The sequence below is a fragment of the Pavona decussata genome, unplaced genomic scaffold (genome assembly GCF_977016875.1).
Source record: "Pavona decussata unplaced genomic scaffold, jaPavDecu1.1 SCAFFOLD_42, whole genome shotgun sequence".
In the NCBI taxonomy this organism is placed as follows: Eukaryota; Metazoa; Cnidaria; class Anthozoa; order Scleractinia; family Agariciidae; genus Pavona; species Pavona decussata.
In genome coordinates this window covers 260043-275731 of record NW_028145464.1, presented here as the reverse complement: position 1 = coordinate 275731, position 15689 = coordinate 260043, and the positions used below count along the sequence as shown (strand labels likewise).

The 15689-nt window shown below is 36.7% G+C and overlaps 1 protein-coding gene across 1 annotated transcript in view; it reads right to left on the bottom strand.

The window, feature by feature from the left end:
• The window catches only part of LOC146482818 (uncharacterized), a 410856-nt gene that overhangs the window by 148347 nt on the left and 246820 nt on the right, over positions 1-15689 (bottom strand). Inside the window, exon 4 of the mRNA XM_085106651.1 lies at positions 118-189. The gene's annotated coding sequence lies outside the window, so the exon portion shown is untranslated. The remainder of the gene's footprint in view (positions 1-117; positions 190-15689) is intronic.

The following is a 15689-nucleotide window of genomic DNA, read 5'->3' as shown; positions in this document are numbered from 1 at the left end:
ACATTGATTATAGGGTAAGAGATGCGAGAGTGCCAAATTCTACGGCGCAGACTACCATGTTAATTCACTGTTAAAAGAGCAACAAGAACAACAGCCATAAAAGGTAATTACACTTACAAATACTGCAACGTTGACAGGTGCGAAAATATTTCTTCCGGTAGGTGTTCAATTTTATTCCTGTCTAGTCTCCTGCAAATGAGAGGGGAATATATTGTGTTTGAGATCTGATGAAGTAATTAATATTTATGACAGATGATGGAACTAGGTTGGTTATTTGAATTCAAGAGAGAGCTACCAAAGCATTTTTCTAGAAACCATTATCCTATGAGAACAAACTCTAACTATTTTTGGTTTCTGAGGAAAGAGAAAAAATGTAGAAAAAATAGGGTTCCAAAAGACCCTAGATTGATTAGACCAAAATATCCGACAACCAGCCTACCATTTGTGGTGTTATTCTGTCACGGACAATCATAGTAACATGTTTATTGAGTATTCTAAACATACTGAAGAAACACTGTATCATCCTGCTTTGTTTTCGATAAAATCTTTCGTGTCGGAAGGGATGACCGTCATTCCATGCCTTTTTTTGTCGTAGCAGATCAAGTTCTTTGTTAATATTTAGACTGGCACTAATTCTGAACATTGATTTCTTTTTAACTTCATGTATGTGAAGTGGTTTTGAGATTTTGCCGACCTTTTTCATGAAAATGAAAAGTTTTTCATCATGCACGTGCGCATTTAAAGCTATCATTCGTACAAATGCATCGCAGTCTGTAGCATTTCTATACATCCTGTTGACACAGAAAGCCGCAAAAATGTCATCATACCGATACTCAAAATCACCACAAAATAAATGAACGCTTTTTATCCGACTCAGTTATTCTTGTTTTCCTCGTTACCATGCTCCCACCAATAGGCATCGCGGAGAATACCTGGACATCATTAATTATTTATAACCGGTGAAGCAGCAAATTCGAATGCGTGCGTGCCATAAAATGGCCTGAATAAAAGAAGAAAGGGCCCAAATTAGACCACTAGGGTTGATGAAACTTACTTTTCTGATTTCCTGGAGTTAAAACTTTAACTTTCACGCGTGGCTTTTTGAAGAAGAAGGTTGTATCTTCGATTTGAGCCGAAAAGTAAGTGGATACAGAAGGTGTAAGAATTCGCTTTTTGCGTTTAAAAATGGACAAAAATAGGCCATTTTTTGTATGGGGGCCGTTTTCAGAAGCGATTTGTCTTTTAGCTCCGCTGCGACAAGTTGATGAGGTAAACGGTATTCTCGGCGGAGCAGTGCGGGCGTAAATTTAGACCAATGACTGTCATTCAGTTTACGCTTCACCGCCAATATTACGTACAGGCTCCAGTTGTTCAAAAGCCGGATAACTTTATCCTGTGGATAAGTCACTATCCAACAGTTTCAATCTGTGCAAAGATTTCAGTATTTCCTCGTGTACAAGCGAACATACACACTCTAACCACAGTTAAGTTTGGGAGTGTATGAAAAGTCGGGGTCTGCCGGCCCTCCTTCGAACTTCTTATGCAAACGGACACTACGACAAAAGTCCTGAATTTGCAAATTCAAGTGCGTCAAGTCAGGAGGTTTCAGCGTGGGCCTAAACTTCAGACCCAAGCCTAAGACCCTTGTCTGACTATCAGTCAAATGCAAAGAAGTGAAGTTGTGGATTTCCGAAATCTCTAGGCAGGAGGTCATACAAAGGTCGTTTAGTCATGGAGAAGAGCCATTTGTCGTATGGGGTTCGAAAGTCTATGTTCCGTGGCTGGCTCATTTGCCGCGGCTGTATTTTGGCAGTGAAGCTCGCCGATTGTTGTTTGACAATTGGCTCCGAGGCTGTTTTCTTCTGTCCGTACTTTGGCTGCGTTGACGAGATTTATTGCCTTTGGATCAGGGGCATCCAACGGATCGTTTCGGTAAATTATCTGTTCGGAAGGCCCTTAATCTCCTACAATTTTTTAAAGAGAATTTTCACCACGAACTCTCGTGATATGGGAATATTTAAGGCCTAGTGTTTGCGGATTGATCAAAATGTCGTTTCGAGTACCGAAAAAAGGTCAGCTAAGATTTTCGGAAAGAAAATAAGACCTAAGGTTTTCGGGAAATGAACAAAAATGCCCTACTAATTTCGAAAAGACTCAAGTTCCCCTAGAATGACCGAAGAGATAAAAATATTATAACGCTGCCTAAAATGAACCTATAGAGCTTTAAAGCCACTTTACTTCTTGGATGATTTCGTCAAACTTCTTCTGAAGATCCTCTGACTTGCTTTTAGCTTTAATAGGCTTGATCTTCAAATCTTTAGAGACGCTTTTTTGCTGAAGTTGTTCCTCCAAATGCTTTGTTCTCGCCAGGGAGCGGGAAAGACCGTTCTCTGCATCAACCAGCAAGTGTACTTTATTTTTCAAGATAGATACAAATGCGGGGTCTAGTTTAACATCTGGAGAGCTCTTTTAAATAGGTACGTCTGAAGCGGTGATATTGGGGCTACGGAGTTCTGTAATTTGTGAATCTCGCGCAATCGCTTGTCTTTCAAGAGAAGCTCCTCTATTCTTCTTAGAGAGAAAGAGCTATTTGCGTTTTTTCCTGAGTCCACTGCGGCCGTGGTCTTCCATGTGGCGTCTTCTGGGTTACTGATACAATTGTTAGCAAACTGACTATCGGAGACGTCTTTAGGGAATGAATACAACTGACATACTAAAACATGCTGTAAACAGACGTTACAAGAAACGCCTTAATACATACGTTATTGCGTGTGGTTATATTTTGGGGCCATACGATTAGCACAAATGTATGCCCCTACCACCCCCCCCCCCCCCAAAAAAAAAATACTATCTGTTTCCTTTCTTTCTTTCTTTCTCAGTTTCTTTCTTTCTTTCTTTCTTTCTTTCTTTTTTCTTCACATTCTCGTTGCCGTCGTAGTTATTTAAACTCCGTACTATGACGTTTTGTACGGCTGTACAGATCGTACGAGTGATAGTCGGTCAATATACGGACCGTTAGAAGGGGACATTAATACTGTAATAATTACATTTTTCTCACTATGCTTTTGGAACCTCGATTAAAACCCCCGAAACACGTTTTGAAAGCAATGGCGGATAGTCAGCCGAGCTAGTAATGAATTGCTGTGAAAGTAGTTACCTTTTGGGTGACCATGATCGACAGAACTTACCATTGCCGTACCGATTTGAACAGATAACACTCCGATTCCGCCAAAAATGGCTCAAAAGCTTCATTTTCTTGTCCGATGCTACTAGTTGGGAAATCGACTAGCAAAAACTCCAGTTAGACTAAGTTCTTCATACCGCAGCATCAGATTTTCAAGACTTCTTTTACACGCTTACCGACACTGGAAGCCCTTCACGAAACAGGCCGCAGAGAAACTCAGTACACTTCGCACAATCGTCACAAACTGTTCGACAGGAGAGACAGAAGGAAGGTGGGACTGTACGACAATTCGTCGCACGCTTACTTCAGTTAGCCGCTCTTTGTGACTTTCTCGATGAATGCGTCGATCGATGGTTTTATCTGCGATCAACTCATTGATAATTTTTTGGCCAAGAACCTGCAAACGAATTAAGCTTCTTGTAGAAGGGGATTTGACCCTGGATCGTGCTTTGGATATTTCTCAAGCATTGGAAGCTTGGGAAAGTCAATCGCGACAGATCGCCGAGGACAATCAATTTGCCGTTTAAACTATGTCGACAATTTCATCTAAGAAAGAAGGCCCAGAATCAGTGAATCAGCGCACATGACCAATCTACACCAGTAAGAAACTTGAGCAAGACCTAAAGCTTAAAGAGATCAAGCCACGCATCGTAAATCAGCATAGCGTTGTTTACTGTTTTGAATGTGTGATTCAAATTACGTCGTATATACAACGCACCATTTGTTTCAACGCATTGCTGATCATCGCTACTCTGCCATTGGTCGCCGTCTGAGAGATGCCAATGGTGTAGCACAAAATGGGATTGTCTTGTTTATTAAATGTTGTACATAAGAACAATAAGACCCAATTTAAACACCCAGACCGACTCCATTAAAGAAAAACTCTTTGCTTAACTTTCAATTTATTCATCTCTTCACTATAAATGTATTCGATTTCATTTTTTTACTTTCACTTGATAATGACGTTCTGGAAACGTCGAAACGCCGTGCTATGTTTTACAATATTTTATCGCAGATTTTTATTGTCATTATTATTATTATTATTATTATTATTATTATTATTATTACTATTATTATTATTATTATTATTATTATTATTATTATTATTATTATTATTATTATTATTAGTAGTAGTAGTAGTAGTAGTAGTAGTAGTAGTAGTAGTATTATTATTATTGTAGTCCACTCCAGTGCTTATATTTTGCCATCTGGACGTTGAACTGCTATCATTTGGTAAACAGAAACACATGCTACAGAGGTATTAAAAAAAGATACATGAATGACTATCTGTAGCTTAACCTGTATCTCGCCTAGGAAAAGATTATTTCAGTAAAATCTCGAGAGTCCAAACATAAGATGTTTCATATATTCCTTACTTTTATTGAATGCGGGGATGGTTTACTTCTTTTTAGTTCTTTTGTTTATTTATTAATTTGATCATGGATTATTTTTATAACGGATCGCATGTACACTCAATAGGGGATAGTCCTGAAACAAAATGCTGATGATAAAAAATATATTTTTTCCTTGATTGGATACCTATCCGAACCAAACTTAAATAAAGCCTCCTTGAAAACAGAGATAAGACCTACTTCCGTCTTTCTTTTACCATTATCACGAGCAAAGACTTAATCACGAGTATGCTAATGGTTTAAGGATAGTTTTGAAAGTTCTTTATTAATAAGTTATTTAGAAAGTAATTTAAGAAAGGTTGAGGTCGGCTGACTGTAAACCTCTTAATTCCAAGAAAAAAATTGGTATCACCTCCCAAAGGAAACAGAAAAGGATCATGAAGAAACAAAATAATGCAAAACGATTCAATAGTGACTTACAAGGTCTCCAATAAGGACAGGTTAGAAAATATTCCTTTTGGTAGAATATTAATTCTGTTTTTTGACAAATACCTATAATGAAATTAAGATTATTTAGTATTTCATTCGAAGTGAGGAACAATTCAAAATACACCATACATTTTAAAAATGATCATTTTCTAGTCTTACATTAAATAATTGTCCATATGAACGTAAAACCCTTTGGTGCAACACAGAGCATCCTTGTAAATACCAGACGGTCATTATTCCATATTTAAATGGTTAAACTGAAGGTTTTATGTTTTTATCAGTTAACGTGCAAATGTCTCACTTAAATTGAATTGAACTTTGCCCCGGTAAAATCTACAACGAGGAAAGACTCTGAAAACAGACAAAACCTAAAATGACTGTAGATTTCTGTAAGCGTGGGATCACTTGTTCGCGACAAGGTGCTAGTGGGCGCCAGTGGCGCTTGAGTATCTTTTTCAATTAATTTGCACGATGCTTGAAACGTTCCCTGCCTTTTGTATCCGAAATTTTTTCCGAGTCTTTTGCTCGCTTGTTTGGGCGCTGCTTGATTAAAAGCAAGCATTATGGCCCGACATAATGTAATTTATATTGAGGCGTGGTGCTCACGTGATAATCCGGTGGAGGTGGGTTGTACCAGGTACGGATAGTAGCATACGTCTAGCCAATAGGGCTAGTGCAAATAATAAGCATGGTTTTGAAATAGCACGGCACTTACATGGGTTCAGCGCGCATAGATTATTTCTGTGAATGAACCACAAGGTGTCCACAAAAGTTGTGAAAAAAAATTAAATGAATAAATTATCGACTTCCGTTTTTCGTTCAGTTGGGTTTTCTATAGTGTTCATTTACACACAATTTCCGCGATAGCACTAATGTCGTGTAGTGCGTTATGGGCGAGCGGATCTGAGCTCTGCTGGACATGTAAGAGGTTCGCTGATCCTCTTCTACTCTACCTACAACTACCGAGTGTAAGTGTCTTGTATTCACTGGATCCTTCTCACAAGCGTCATCTTATTTGCCAAAATATCTTCTTCTCCCAACTAACCGTCATTATAAAGCCGTAATGTCGTCTCAAAATCGAATTTAGTTTATATTATGTATTATGTTGTGTATTTTAAAGCAGCAAAACCTGGAGACCATTAACGAGACTGTATTTAAAGTAGTTGCTTGTAAGAAAATACCTTCTGGATTAACTATATACCCTATTAAATTGTTTAACGTTTGTACCTTCCTTCCGGAAAAAAAAAGATAACTGGCTTGCCCTCCAACGTATTCAATAAGTACAAAGTACATTGTCTAAAGAAAGAAAAAACCTTTGATAACGAAAGTAAATAGAAAGAAAATAAATGCTAATAGACGTACAGGTTTTTCAACTCCAATAGCTTGGAAAATAATTGCGGAGGTAGGTTATGAATTTCATTTTCATCCAAATCCCTGCAACGAAGTAGTTTTTATTGGTTATTTTTCGAGCTTGTTGATTTCTAAAAATTTGAAAAAACGTTAGTCTAATGCTAGAAATTGCAATATTAGTGGGAAAGGAGCTTACCAAACAAACGGCAGCACCGTTTGTTTGTTTGGGGCACAATTTTAAACAACAACAACAACACAACTAAACGTACAGGTACTTTAACGTCGATAGCTTTGAGAAAACATCTTTTGGTAGATCTTTTATTTTATTCAGCCAAAGTATCCTGAAAAGAAAAGAGTAATTATATTTACTTATAATTAAACGGATACTTGATATTTTGCATCAATTCGAGCACCTAGAAGCCATACATTCCAATGAAATAAATATAGGAAACGTTTAAAGTGATTAACTAGGAAGTTTTATTACAATAACATTGGCGTGAACCATTTCCTGTCAAATAATTAGGGAATTAACAGGAGAATTAAGATTTCGGCTTCATAAGATTCTCTTTAAAGCTAAATTTAGTAAAGAATCAGAAATTTTAGCTCAAGCTTCCACAATAAATAACTACTATAACGGTTTTTAACATTTGGCAAAGAACAAGAACAACAAAAAAATCGTGACTATTGTTGAATGTGAATTCAGTGTTACCATATTAATCAACATTAACAGGCAGGTATTTTAGAAATTGGAAGACTCCTGTTTTTAAAATACAAAATAATAATTTTCTTGCAGTTATTTTCATGTTTTCATATCATTGTCTTTTTTTCGTTTCATTTTGATTACTTTTTGGCCGATATTTTTTTGAGGTTTTCAGACAATCACCAAATATATCGAACACGGAGGATCCAAGATGGCCGCCCTTTTGAAAATGTCCCTATCATAACACGTCATTAAGGACCTTAAAAAACCCATTTTGGACGAACTATCTACTCTCCTAGTGTCATTTTCATTAGAAGGTAATAAGCTATCAGAAAGACCAAGGGAGCCGCAAATACACCTGATTGATGACAACGTATTTGTACCGAAGCCGAAGAATAACGGCACTCCTCTCATGAAGGCCACTCCTACACCCGTACTTGAGTCATTTTACCCAATCGAAATTGGAGCTTTCTTTCTTTCCCTTATAACAAGAGGGAGAATGGGAAGAGGTGGTTTTCAAGCAGCCTCCATACTGGAGCTCAAACTTTGAATGAAAAACAAACAAACAAACAAAAAATCAGGGTCACCAAATAATCTTATCGCGTCAAAGAACTTTGGGATTTTTTAATGGGGCTAGATTAACAAAGCCTTCTAGATGCCTCCTAGTACTCTTTCTTAACAGTAGAATAACAGCAGAATATTTCTAACACCTCCAAATTACTTACGTTTCGCCTATTTTTTGATGTCATTTCAAATATTGCTCATGTATAACCTTAATGATCTTGAACTAAAGTTAAATCGTAAGCTAAAAGCAGTTGAATAGTGGATGAAATTCAACAGACCAGTAGTTAATTTTAAACTAATTTTATTGTATTTCAATCTTAAAAGTTGAAACCACACAATTCATTTACTTTAAAAAATGGTGGTGTAAATAATAAACAAGTTTCCACGGTTAAATATATAGGTGTTACCTTTAACTCAATCCCAACTTGGAAGAATCATATTGAAAAGCTCTGCCTAAAACTGTCAAAAACTGTAGGAATCTTCTCAAAATTGAGGTACTATGTTAAAATCGATATACTTATTATGCTTTATTATTGACTAATATGCCCCTTTTTCATTTTATGGTATTCAAGAATGAGGTCTAACATACCCAATTTATTTAAGCCAGTGACGACTTTGTAAAAGCGAATACTCAGAATTATGACACTTTCCGACATTTTTCTGATATAATCCACCTTGAAATTCTTTCTTTTGTTCTTCTGTTCATTCCTATTATACATGTTACTCACTGAATGAAGGTCTGTTTGTGAACCCAGTTCAAACCACTCAATATAGTGTTTGTTCTCTTCGTTACACAAGTACCAACAGCTGGAATTCATTACTAATAAATGTTAAGTAAATCCCTCTGTTTTGTAGATTTCGTCAAAATAGAAATAATTCAATTATTGAAGATTATGATAATTTTCTTCATTATTTCTTTTCTTATATATATTTTTAGTAGCAATGAAATGTAAATTGTAATTTTTATGTCTTTCTCTTTACTGTATTGACTGTACCCTTTATACTTATGTGTATCCCTGTTATAAAATAAATAGATAAATAAATAAATAAACATCTCTGTTAATATTCGAGTAAGTCAAAAAAAAAGTTGGCTTGACTTGGACTTGGTGAATCTGGCCGGTCCTCTACGATCCGCCATCTTGAATTTCACGATTTCTCAAAAACAGCAAGAATCATAATAATGTGGCAAAAAGTAATCAAAGCCGGCTAAAGAGCACTAAGAGGACCTAGAATGGAAAACTGTTTCAATAGAGTTCTGTTTTGTTTTGAAAACGAAATTTCTGAAATCCTGCCTGACAAAATTGGGTGATATGAACTGCCACAAATATCAACAAGTTACTCTGAATATCGGTATAAATATCAATTTTCAGATCTTTTTTTCTTTTTTTTTTCTTTTTTTTTTTTTTTTGCTAGGAAGCGGCAAAGTTTATTGACTTTGCTTATATGTTTGAGGCGTGATAAACTTGCCTCACAGGCAAAATCTTCATTGAGGGAATGAAACACCGCTTACGGTCGTATGGTGTACATCTTTGGGAGGTTGTATAAGGTGCATTGTTTAAGGTTGTACTTTGGTTCCTCTCTATGAGATTGGTTGGGATATCGTGCTAAACACGTTTTTGCATAGTTCGTTGCGCTGGCACATAAGGTGGATAAATAAAACGTTCTAGTTTCAACTTGTACGACTGATCTACGGAAATAATAGACAAATATTTCTTGTATGCCCTCTCAGTCTCGTAAGACAAATATAGTGGCAAGGCATTTGGGAAAAAAAACCAAAAAAACAAAAAACAAACAAACAAGCGCGCCATATTCAAAGACATGACAAACGAGCACACGGTAGAAGTTCCTGTTGTCCTGCGATCGGACATCAGCCCGTATAAGTGAAACTAGAAAGTACAGCCGTTTGTTAGCCTTGTTGGTTGATTCGGTGATATGATTGTTACAACGTAAATTACTTAGTCTTGTGATTTTTCCGCTATTTACCCAGCCCAGATCTTTTCCGCTAACATTTATAGGATCGAAAACGTGTTTGTTCCCCTTACTTCTTTACATTTGTCTCCTTTGAGTTTTTGACCGTATTCCTATTTCGCTTACCAGGAAGCTTAAAAGGACAGTAATCTACGTAAATGTCATTAAAAAATGTACTGATCGACGAGCTCATACAAAACTTACAAATATTTCAATGCCAGCAGGTCGGAGAATATTCCTGATGGTAGATGCTCAATGTTATTCGACTTCAAATTCCTATGAGAAAGAAAAAGCCATTTTCCAAGTTTTTTTTTTTTTTTTTTTTTACTTTAAATTTTTTAGTTCATCCTCTCTTGTTGAACTAGCGCAACAATTTACGGAAAAGCTAAGCAAATATGATTGATTAAGATAGTAACCTTATGAGCGGATATTTCTATTAAGAAAATTTTAATTTTATTTTGTTTGTACTGCGAGGGTTATGTGTTTTGGACTCCTTTGTTTCAGATTACAGTTATTCATTATACTGCAAATAACACCTACGAAAAAAACAAAAAAACGAACCAAAAAAAAAAGCAAAGGTTATTACAGCAAAAGCGACTTAAAAAATTAAAAATTAAAATATTAGAGCATAATTTACTATTTAAGAGTAGATTGCAATATATTAAAGCGATCCTCAATTCTAACAAAATAACTCACGTTAAATTGTTAGAAGTACTGTCTAAATTCTAAATCTTAGCAGGAAATTACATTCAATAAATTAGATATGATTGTCGCCTATTTTTGCTCTTAAATTTCCCAGTCTGGTTTCATGACTTCCACAGTTGTGAAACAATTAGGCAACCGTACGACGTCATGAAATCCAGCATGGCTACGCCCGGGTCATTGAAAAGCAAAAATAGAAAATAATCTAACCCCATTTTGTCCGACGAAGGAAAATTATTTTCCTGGTTTCCAACAAAATTTGAAATTAGATCGTATTTTCACCAATGTGACGTTAACATTTTTCAAGAGTTGAGGTTATTTTTTTTTTACAGTTGGCAAGGGACAGCTTTCCCGCGCAAAAGCGAGCCTGCTCCTCTTAAGTAACATGATTGTATTACTGTAAAAAAATTAATAAACAAATAAATAAATGAATAAATAACGGTAACACCACATAGAAAATTACAGCTTACAAAAATGCAAATATCTGTTCAGGCAGTTTTTGAATTTCATTCCATGGCACATTCTTATAAAAATAATACTGAATAATTTTATCATGTCACGTGACCCATTTTCCTTAATTAACTCTTACTCTTAAAATGCAGACATCATTAAAAGGCGGGATGATAAAGCCCTTAGAAGGACTCATCGAGTAAGCAACAAACAAGATTGATATAATGTAGCTTTTTGTTCCCCATTTTTTAGTAAAGATTTTAACCGTTATAAGTCGTTTCCAGGTCACGTGACTAGAATCTAATACAGCAAATTTTGGAAAATTATTAAGGACACCGATAATAAACTGTTTGCCAAGTTTCACAGAGATCGGACAAATGCTTTCCTTCCAAATAAAAATGCGCATAATAATGAGGCTAGTGAAGCCTAAATACACTTGAGTCTCCGTCCAACATTTTTTTTTTTTTTTTGTGGGTGGTAGCTTTTGTTGCCGTGGGAATGTGCGCCGAACCTGTTTGCGTCTGTTTGTATTTCGAGGAGAAAGGCTATTGGAACTACAATCGCTGAGTGACCAGAATTTATAAGCCTCTTTCCCAACGTTTTCTTGGAGATCAAAAGAGTTATGACAAGTTCGCTTCCTACGAGTGCATAAACAAATAACTACCCCACATTTCGTTGACGAGCACGAGAACCAAGTAGGACTTGTGTGAAAAAGTTGTGGTCTAAAGAAATAAAAAAAGGGAGACGAAATGTCGAATTCATTTGTATCCTCACGAATTCATTTAAATGTAAAGAAGCAAATTCGCTGCTTTAACAGGAATGTAAAGCTTACCTACGACGAAACACGGGCATCTGTAAAAAGAGGACCGGGTGGGTGAGGATGGCATATTACAGAATGGGGATGAAAAATGAGGACGAAAACGAATAGTGACAAACTAACTTCCTTCTAGGTTTGGAAAAAATACCATTGTTTAAAATATGTCTACTCAAGTTCAGCGCTTGAAAACCGGGTTAGGGCCAAATTCCATCCACATTCTATAGATCTGGTACCCTTTTAACTTATTTGAATGGTCGGAAACACGAAACATCAAAACTCGAGGTTTGGACACCAAACGAGTTTCATAATATTCTCACAAATTTTTGACTGACTATGCTACACAACTTAGCACCTCGTGACAAAGTATCCCACAAATATAAAGTACCGGACATAACATTTTATAACAAAAAGGCTTTAGCTGTACGACTTCTAGAGTCAAAATTACACTTAAAGCTTGAACTTTGGCTCCTTGTGAAAATTTTTTGAGTTCCTATTCTTCTCTGCAATTTATAGTTCAATTTGATGCTTTACAGTTAATAAGACCCTCAACGCGTAATTAGTAGAGTGCCACATAAAGCAGGCGGCAGAGTCTCGTGACAAAACACAAAAATACTTCTTTATTCCGAAAAACAAAAGTTTCGCAATGAAAATATTTCTTCGAAAGCTAATCAGCATAAATATAAACAGCAGTGAAATGCAACTGAAGAATCTTGGTCAACTTTGTGTTTTTGGGACGAATTAGAGTTTTAATTAACACTAATTCTTTGCTATAGCACAGACTAGATATTACAATGAGATACGGTCTGTAGCCAGGCAAAGTAGTAGTCGATAAGACAGTCTGTTTACTGTCCTTTAGTAACATGCATCTCTTTAATCGTCAGGGCCAGTGAAAGTTGTACGATCCCGTAAGGTCTGTACAGACCGTAAAAAAAAATTCATTCCGAAGAAGGTCCGTTAATGATATTGCTCCTTTTAAACGGTCGGAACTGTGATACTAAGGACTTTCAGAAAACGCTACGGAGATGTCAATGGAAACATCATTTAAAAATGACAGATTGCGTTATTTGTACTACTTTGCGATTATTCCAATTCGTTCAACATATACAATGTCGCTGAACTATCCACTCACAGCACAGTCGGGAACAGCTAGCGCCGATTTTACGGTTGAGACAGAGAATGAAAACTTTACCGTCATGAGCTCAAGTTAATTCGGCAAAAAAAAAAAACTTGAATTCGTCATTTCACGTTGTCGTTTGGTCAAGTATGGCCAAACAATGTAAAACAAAAAAAAAAAAAAAAAAAAAAAAATCCAAAAGCACGTGCAAGGCCCTCACCAAATACTTTTTTTTTTTTCACCTTCTCGTTGCGTCGCCGTCATAGTTATTTTAAATACGTCGTAATAATTAAAAAAAAAAATTCGTACTATGACGATATGTACGGTGTGCATAGACCGTAAGAGTGGAGGTAGGTGAATATACGGACAATAAAAAGGGAACATCAGCACTGTAATAATTAGATTTTCCTCAGGATACTTTTGGAACCTCGAGTAAAACCCCCAGAACACACATGTTTTGAAAGCAATGGCGGGTAGTGAGCCTTGTTAGTAATAAACTGTTGAGAAAATCATTTTTTGGGTGACCATGTTCGACGGAACACACCATTGCCGTACTGATTCAGATAACTCCGAGTCCGTCAAAAATGGCTCAAAAGGTTCAATCTCTTTCCCGATGCTACTAGTTGCAAAATCGACTAGCAAAATCTCCAGTTATTTATTCATACCGCAGGATATGATTTTCAAGACATCTTTTACACGCTTACCGACACTAAAAGACCTTCAAAAAACAGGCCGTAGAAAACCTCAATACTCTTCGTACAATCGTCACAAATTTCCACATGAGAAACAGAAGGAAGGCGAGAGTGTAGCACAATTCGTCGCACGCTTACGTTAGTTAGCCGCTTTTTCTGACTTTCTCGATGACATCGTCGATAGTTTTATCTGCGATCAACTCATTGATAATTGTTTGGCCAAGAACCTGCAAACGAAGCTCATTGCAGAAGGGGATTTGAACCTAGATGGAGCGTTGGATATTGCTCAAGCAATGGAAGCTTGGGAAAGTCAATCGCGACAGATCGCCAAGGATAATCAATTTGCCGTTTAAACTGTGTTTACAATTTCACCTAAGAAAGAAGGCTCAGAACCAGCGACCAAAGATTCTGACTAAGCGCACACGACGATGTCAGAATCGGGATAAGCTGACAGGAAAACGGAACTCTCTGCAGGATGAAAGACTGCAAGATGCATCGGACATTTGGCGTCTGTGTACCGAACCAAAAACCCGCTTGGTGAGCAAGCTCATGTTAATTCACAACGTGGACGCTCGTCAACCCAGTAATAGGGAGCTTAAGCAACGACGACGACGAGACGACATCGACAACACCACAAAAGAATATGTTTTATGAGATGAAACAATCACTCTCCTACTGCGTTTTACATTTTGGTACATTTCTTCCCTGTCATCTACTAAACAACAACTGAAATGACCAAATTCTAGAGGTTTTTTTTTTTTTTTTTTTTTTTTTTCGGAGAACGTGAGTACACGACGGTGAATTTTTCATTTTCTTTCTTGACTTGAACGCCACTCCCACCAATTTGGTTCTTGGATAGTTCGCCGTTTCTTCAGACGCTGAGCGTGTGAAATAATCGCGAAGTATCACAAATGAAATGAAGTTATATTTTCAGGTGACGTTTTTGTTGCGGCCGTTTTCGTCCTCGCTGCTTAAGCTTCCTAAGAAAACTCCTTGGAGAAACTATGTACGTTATAATGAACACACTCTATAATCGTTGCGACTTCGACTTAGACAGTGAAGATGTCTACAAACGGATAAATATATCTTTGCTCCCCAAGAAAGCGCTCATACCTTCCGTCTCACAATTTACGGGATCGCTGTTTTAGTGATAATAGACTTGTGCGCATCATGTAATATCATATAGTTCTGCCGTGCACTGCCAACTTCCCGACATAGGATCCACATTTCATAAATGCCGACGCCTTCATCATCCCTTCTGAATCACCTCAAGAGGGGATTAACTAGCATTCGTAAACTAAGATGCCATTCTACAATTTATTTTGCGTATAAGGCAAGGTAGTAACTATTAATTGTTAAAATCCTCGACAGATGGACAAAAAAGAACCTAAAGAATAAACATGGAAGAAGTGGTGCTCACTAACTTAACTTCTTAAAAATAAAATAAGACTTTAAAGTTGACAGCTTATACCTAGGAAACTAGGGAACGTTTTTTTCCAGTTGGCACTTAACATAAAGGCAAAAGCAGTATAGGGAAAATTCCTCAAATTTCGGATAAAAAAAAAAAGTACTGATTCTACTTTTCCAGAGTTACTCTGTTATGTTAAAACCATGTTTAGCAAATCAGAAGACTGCTAATAAGACTAAATTTAAACTAAACCCAATTAAAGTTGATGACACGATTTACGTCTGACCAAAAACGATAACATTTGGCTCGAGGTAATAGTGCTAGGACCTGATTATCTTCGTTACGGTGCAACATGACTGTCCGATCCTATCTCCTATATACCAAATGAGGACATAGCACACTATGAAAGAAAGAGAAAACAACCTTCGATACCGAAGCAAAATGGAAACAAAATACATTGAATTATACGTACAGCTTTTTCAACTCCGATAGCTTCGAAAATAATCCCTGAGACAGGTTACGGATTTCATTTTCTTTCAAAATCCTGCAACAAAACACTTTATTAGTAATTTTCAGCGAATACGAATTTCTGATATTTTGGGGTACACAGTAGTCTAGTTGTAATATTTGAGTTGAAAGGAAGTATGCTTCCATTTGTTAAGGGAACCACCGCAAAAAAAAAAAAAAAAAAAAATAGTCTAAAAAAAACCCTGCGAGAACAGCTGCCTTTTCAAGCTTTTTTTTCAATCACGTGTGCTAGCTTTCCGAAAATAGTAGCTGAATTGTGATTGGTTGAGAGATACTGACGTCACAGCAGACGCATCCTGAGCTCCGCTTAGCAGATGCTCTTTTCGCGGCGAGTGAAATAAAAGCCGGAAAAGGCGTCTGCTCACTCAGAT